Source organism: Equus caballus, chromosome 7 (assembly GCF_041296265.1).
Source record: "Equus caballus isolate H_3958 breed thoroughbred chromosome 7, TB-T2T, whole genome shotgun sequence".
In the NCBI taxonomy this organism is placed as follows: Eukaryota; Metazoa; Chordata; class Mammalia; order Perissodactyla; family Equidae; genus Equus; species Equus caballus.
In genome coordinates, this window is record NC_091690.1 from 36,705,088 (window position 1) to 36,712,504 (window position 7,417).

The following is a 7,417-nucleotide window of genomic DNA, read 5'->3' on the forward strand; positions in this document are numbered from 1 at the left end:
TGAGCCTGGAGGGATGAGGTTTATCTGTTTGGATATTGTTAAGTAAAGAATGGGTGAGTGCTCTTCACTGGTTTGGGGACAGGAGTCAGGGCTTGGAAACAGCCCTGAGGGGACTCAAGGGAGCACATTCAAGAATATAATTTTGATTGGAGTTGGTCAGTAGAGAAAGAAATCTCCCAAACCCCAGGAGCTCGTTCTTTTGTTGTCAACATCTTTATTCAGTATTACTTCACTCTCCAGCAAGATAGAAGTAAATGACAACTAAGAATCTAAAAGAAAAAAAAAGTCTTGAAGACCAATAGCTGCCCAGAAGAACATGTCTGAGTAGTAATTGCTACTTTCCTTTCATCAGTTTAACTTGCAGTCACTCAAGTAAGAACACTTCGAGTGGAAAATCTATTAATACTGAAGCCTGGGACCTGCTGCAAGCACAAACCGTGCAGAGGGTGGTATTATAGCTCCCTGTTTCTCAGTGTTGTAACTCTTAATCTGCTAAGGACATTGCAAAGAAACTAGAAAAGCTTTTCTTTTGATTTTTGCAAGTGACATCAAATGCCCCGTTCCTGACAGATACACGGGCCTAGTTTATTTTGGAAAAGACTTAGGATGATGGGCTCAGCCTGACAGATCTGAACACAGCTGAGCTAGGCCAATCACTATGTTTGATAGGCCCAATTCATTACCAACCTCTTCTGATTGGTAAAAAAGACCCAGAAAATGGCGCGTCTAGCTTTTCTGTTTTTTACAGAATTATTCAGTTTGGACAATGGCCACTTGGACTCACATAGAGGTGTCACCCCATGATTACTTTTTGTGGTTTCAATCTTAAAAGAAAGGATGCCTCTCCTAGAAAGCTGCAATTTAGGCATGCTGCCACCAGAGAGTGACAGTGTGCAACTTTATTTAATGTGGTCCAAGCTATACGGTGCATAATCTTTTTGAAACATAAGATGGCTGCTCTAGTCCAACATTTATTTATATTAAAATATCCACTTTCACAACTTATCTAAACATCTCGTTAAAAGTTAAAGTAAAACAAATGTCAAAACAGGTAACACTTCAATTGACCTAAACTCCGAGCTAAAGATAAGCAACATGCTACTTGCCTGGCATCAAATAACATTCCAAATGGTAGTGCATTTAAAGATCTCAATAACCCCGTTAGGTAGGCACTCTTAATATTATGTTTTTTAGATAAAGAAACCAACGCACAAATAAATGAAATAATATGAATAAGTTGCAAAGCTAGTGACAGAATTATTCTTCACATCCCAGGTATTCTGGCGATAGAGCTCCTACTATTAAGAAAGCCGTCCTCCCTCTATTTGACTTCCATTACTCTGATGACTATTATTACTTTTACTACATATTCTAATGTTGGTTTTTATGCTAACTAATTGTAACATTTTTGTTCTGGTTTATTTACCGCCTGACTTCCCCATGATAATAAGTTTCACAGGATATTACAAGTGGTGTATTACCCCTTAACAAGGATCCTCGAACATTTGAAATGTGAGAACGTGCTCCTAATACAAAGTTGTATTAAGGAGTTTAATTTGTAGGAAATATTGCACAAGGTATGTGTTAAACATTGTATTGGTATTGCATTACAGTGGCTCTCTATGGGTAAGAGAACTTGCTGGGCAGCCTTGGTCAAGTGACACTGAGCCACTACTTCCTTTTCACAGTGGGCATGAGACTGATGAGGCATAGACTTTCGGCTTCCGGTTCCCAACTTTCACGGGTCTCCACAAAATATAAAGTCTGTCAAGGGACAAGTATTTCTTTCCTTGCTTTTTTTCGTTGCAACCACTATTTCCCTGCTAGTCTCGACCGCTCCATCCCGATTTCTCAGGCTGTAACCCTCTTGCTTTCTGTTTTGTGGGAAGCTGTAAGGCTGTGCAGTAGCTTTTGTCTGCCTTAAAGCCCTTTCTCTATCAGAGGCACATATATCACCAAAACACTCTTGGAAGTCTCTAGAAGGAAAAACCAACAATAACAACATAAAGTTTTTTAGTGTTTTGTTTGTCGTCCCCATTTTCTTTTCTGCTGTTTGTAATCTCTTTTCTTTCCTTACCTGTTCATTTTGAGGGCCCCAGGGATACTTATGACCACTCAGTCCTTTGGCTCCCTGAAACCACACCCCTATATTCCAGAACTGATCTCGAGTGTAAACCACATTTTACTCTGAATCTTATCCTGACACCCAAACTCTCCCAGATTTGAACTAGCCTGGCATCAAAGTCTCATGTAGCAGTATGCCCTCAAGCCTGGACGTGGGCACAGCAGCCTAGGGAATTTTTCTGTGACTGAACTTTTTCAGTTTTAAAATAATTGTGACATAGCGTGACTCCAATGGTCCTTGCCTCCTGGGATATGCCCCTGTGTATTCCCCTCCCACATCGAATAGGGCTGGCCTCTTCCACCAATAGTATAGTGTGGAAATGGTGGTGTGTGACTTCCAACGCTAGGTCATAAAAGCTATCCCAGCTTCTGACTTGCTCTCTCTTGGATCACTCACCCTGGAGCAAGCCAACTGCCATGCAGTGAGGACATGGAGGCAGCCCTCTGGGGAGACCCACATGGCAAACAACAGAGGCCTCCTCACAGCGCTCTTCACCAACTTGCCAGTCATGTGAATGAGCCACCTTGAAAACAAATCTTACAGCCCCAGTCAAGCACACAGGCGACAGCAGGAGAGATGCTCAGCCAGAACCGCCCATCTAAGTTGTTTCCACATTCCTGATGCACAGAAACCGCGATGTACAAATTTTGAAGTAATTGTTTATGTAGCAATAGATGAGTAATATACAGAGCATTCTTTATCATCAACTGGTTTCTTTCTGTGAAAAGCTGTTTGGCAATCCCTATAATTAGTTTGCTGTAATCATAGAAGAATTTTCTATGACTTCTCCCTCTAGAAAAGGGGCTGAGTAGTCTTTTTCCCTACTTCCAAATCCACCTCTCAGGCCTGTGGCTACTGGACTGACTTACAGAGGATGCTGAGATTACTTATCCAACAAGCCTAAGTTGCCCCTAGCAACAACTTTGGATGCTGGCTTATTTTAAGTAGTTTAGAGTGGCCATATCTCTTGTAAAAATACAAGAGATAAGGTAGTAAGAGTCTCTGCTACACAGTAGAAAGAACTTTCATAGGTTTGGAGTCAGGCATATTCGGTTTTGAATCCAGGATTGGCCACTTAATAACACTGAATATTAAATAACACGCCTTGAACAAATTATGTCACATCTCTGAGCTTCAGTTCTTCATCTGTAAAATGAAGATACTATGTATCTTGCAGGGCTGTGTGAAGATGAAATGATATACCTTTTAAAATAAATTTCACAAAATACAGTGCCATACAGATAATGGGAATTTAATAAATGATAACCACTATTAATATTAAAAGCTGACCTTGAACAACAGATAAGCGTTGGAAAACTAACTTATTTGAGGTCAAAGATCCCAAACATGTTTCAGTATCTGATTGTGAGGTAGTGTGACACAGTTCACAAGTAGGAGAAGAAGAAAGGAAAGCTCCTTTTCATTTGAGATGGAGACTGAGGAATGCCCAGTATCTCAACAGCAGAGGATGGCTGGCATTTTAGGTCCAGGGAACAGCATGAACAAAGTTAGAGAGGCCAGAATGGATCCCATGTTTTGGGATGCAGTTGGGGCAGAGAATAGTTTAGACTGGCTAGGTCATGGGAAATACAGAGGAAGCAGTGGGTAATACACGTGGGAGAAGACTGGGAAAACCATTTGCGATGACTCCTGTTCAGGTTTTCAATTTTAGCACTACTGACATTTTGGGTTGGATAAATCATTGTTGTGGGGACTGTCCTGTGCATTGCAGCATGTTTAACAGTATCCCTGGCCTCTACCCACTAGATACCACTAACAACCACTCTCCATCAGTTGTGACAGTCAAAAATATCTCCAGACATTGCTAAATGTCCCCCTAGGGGGCAAAATTGCTCCAACTGGAGAACCATTACCTTAGTCCAACATTCTCACCTTTGCTGAGAATGTCACTGGAGCCCAGACGGGATGTGTGTGTGGGCCAAGGACACACAGCCTGAGACTGTAGAGCCAAGTCTAGACCCTTCCAGAGCTTTTACTCTTTTCTAGACACTTGAAAAGCAGCCAGATGGTCTTTGTCACATTAAGCAGAAGGAGTAAGAAAAATATCATTAAAGAGACTTAGATGTAAAGAAGCAAAATGTGTATTAGGCTGGGTCCCTGATAGGGAGAGTCACAGATGCCATCTTATTTAAAACACATTAATGTGAGTATTAAGTGAGTCAATACCAGAAAGCGTCCAGCATACTGTGTAATGCCCAAAAAAGTGACCAGAAATGATGAGTTTTCTCCTTCCTTTCATGATAATAGTTTGGGCTTAATTCAGTGGACCATGGGGAACTATGGGGTACTTTTTATAGGTCAGAGACATTACCACAGTGGAAAATGACATTCTACTTAAAGCTCATGTCTCTTGCTTCATCCTGGGAAGGTGCCCTACCTGTGGGGGATGTGTGCCCCCAGGGACGGGCATGATGCCTGCTCCCTAAGTGTCCTCAATTACTATTTCCATCCACCAAGGAGGCTACTTTCTCCAGAGAAGATCAGGACATAATGAGCCCAATGCCAGGAGTGATTAAAACAAATGACACTGCAGTCTCGCAAGGTGGCAGGGCAAGGGGGAGGTGGCTGAAGTGATTGGCTCTTAAATGCAGCCCAATTTTGAATAACACAGCTGCTTACCCGATGGCTGCCTGAGCACAAACCTTTGGCAGCTGGTCACCCTCCAGTGCCTCCAGGATGGGGTCACCAAGGGCTGGAACACATTTTCTGAATTGAAGCAGTGGACTGTGAAATAGGAATTACTGACAGCTCTTAAGTATATCAAGAGAACAGCCCTATTCCTTAATACAGAGCCACTAATAGACATCTAGAAACCTATAAAACAGACAATTCCTCTATATCATCCTAGTTAAATCAATGTAGTTATATTACTCTCATCATTTTCCCTTTAACGTTTATTACATTTTGCCACAGTAATTTATTTTTTCATATCCATCAGCCGATTAAAGACTTTATTCTGAAGATACACACATCTCTGTGACCTAGTTGAAACTGACCTAAACTGTTAAGTAAAAGCAGTTTGGTGGAGGAAGTTATATTCTCTCTCTCCGTCTATTTCGCTCTCTCTTTCTCTAATGCTTCTCTTGATCCAGGGGGATTCGTGTTCTAGCATTTACAAACAATAGTGAAAGGTTACATTTTTTATACCATTCCTTTCTAGGTATTGAGACAACTTGTTAACCTCCCAGAACGTCTCTTTTCGTCAGTTCCTCTCTTGGTGTGTCCCTTTCTTGCTTCCCTTCCTCCTCGATCCCCTCCCCCTCCAGCGCTTCCTCTTCCTCTTCCTGAGCCGCATGTGAGTTCCTCATTGAACAGATAGTTAAGACTTCCAGGGTCCACTGGCAGCTGGAGGATCCAGGGGCCCCTCATCTTGAGTACTTACTTCACTTGCTGCAGGAAGAAGCCTCAGCCCACGTCTGCCCTTGGAGCCACAGCCAAGGCTCACCTGTCGTAGACAGAAGAGGTGGCTGCTTTAAATATATCATTGAAACCACCCTCCCCACAAAACTGCCCAGTGCTGCCAATGCCATGCTTTCACTTCTTTGAGGTGAAACTTTGACAATCAGCAACGCAGAACACACGAGCTCTCCTGGAAAGGTGAAACATAAGGTTGTTGTCATGTACTAACACCATAATTTATCATCAAGTTTGAGCAAAGAGCAGAGTTGGGTATCTTCAGAAGAAAGTACTTGGGTACATAGAGCTGTTTTCTGATGGAGTGAGGTTGTGATACACATCTGTGTAGTTAGTCAGAGTAGGGAGATCAGAGAGCTCCTGGGAATTCTAGGAGAATCACGAGGATGCTGACCTGGACAGAAGCTGAAAGAAGGAAAACTAGTATTCCAATAAAAGAGGGGATTTCTTTATTAAGGCAAGATGAGCACTATGCAGTGGTTCTTAAACTTCCTTTGGCCACAGAATTCTTTTTGAATTGCACTCGCACAAAGACGACCAACATGCAAAAGAGGAAAAATTACAAATCTTCTGATTGAGGAAGGTGAGGAAGACACAGGAGCCCAAAGGGGCCTTTGCAAAGCTCACAAGCTGAAAACCTCTGAACCCTTCTGAAGCTCTGGTTATGTCCCTCCATGTGTCATGTGGAAAGGTTTCTGTTAAAATCGTAACCTCTCTTACCAGACAGAGAACTCACATAAACGTAATCATAGGGAGGTGTAACCTCAGCTTGTTAGCTACTGAGCTCGGCTGGATCGGTTTTTTCATACCATGAACTCACTCAATGAGGCAAACTCTGATTTATCCTTCAAATTCAATTCAAGCATCATCTCTAGGAACCTACTCCCAACCCCGAGTCTGAGTTGAACAGGTGCGTCTCTTCTTGGCTCTTACGGCAGCTTAGTGTATGATTCTACCCTAACACTTACCATATCCAACTGTGATCATTATTCTATATGCTTGTCTCCACCCCTGGACTGTGGGCTTCCTGAAATGAAGGGCAATAAATGTCTGGTTTAATTTGGTGTTTCTGGCACATAGCGCACTACTTGACCCATTGCTGCTTCTCAATGAAGTTTTGCTGAGAAAATAAACGAATGGACATATGTTTGCCAACTGCATTTAATTTTACCACTTTAGATTGACAGACTTTAGTAAACAGCCCCCCTCCGCCAGCTCCTGGCCCCTGCAGCCATTTCTTTTTCGGTCATACATTCATACCGCCCACGTGCGGAACTCTGCCTCATCTTCCTGCCAGATGCCACCTCTCCCTCACTCCGAGAGTAAACACTCTGCCTTGTGATATTTGTCATCAATTTTCTCTGGCATTTACTCGTGTTCCAACTGGGGCATGGGTGTGTGTCAACATCTCTTTGTCGTATACATTTCTTGGTGATAGTCCTTTGCAACCGTTTATAAACCATAGCTAGTTTGTGCTAGAACTTTGCTGAGGTGAGATGGGCATCTTTATCCTTCCTTTGCACACGGGGAACTGGAGAGATGAGATGATTGAAAAGTAACCATGCCTTAGGTCAGCGTGCAGGATTGGTAAAGGGATTTGGTGCTTCCTGGACTTACACTGTCGCCTGCAGGCCGTGCTGCCTCAGATAAATTATACATTTGTTCAGGGAAACCACATGCTTAACATTTTGCTCACACAGAAATCCTGCCCTTGGTCAAAATTTCTCATAGTCAACCTAGATTCTGCCACCTGCATCCTCACTGCCTAAATGTAGTATTTTTCAGAGTACTTAGACGTTTTGTCCAGGATTTTCCCCCCATAGGGATTCTTTATAATTATGTCTGGAACTGGAACTT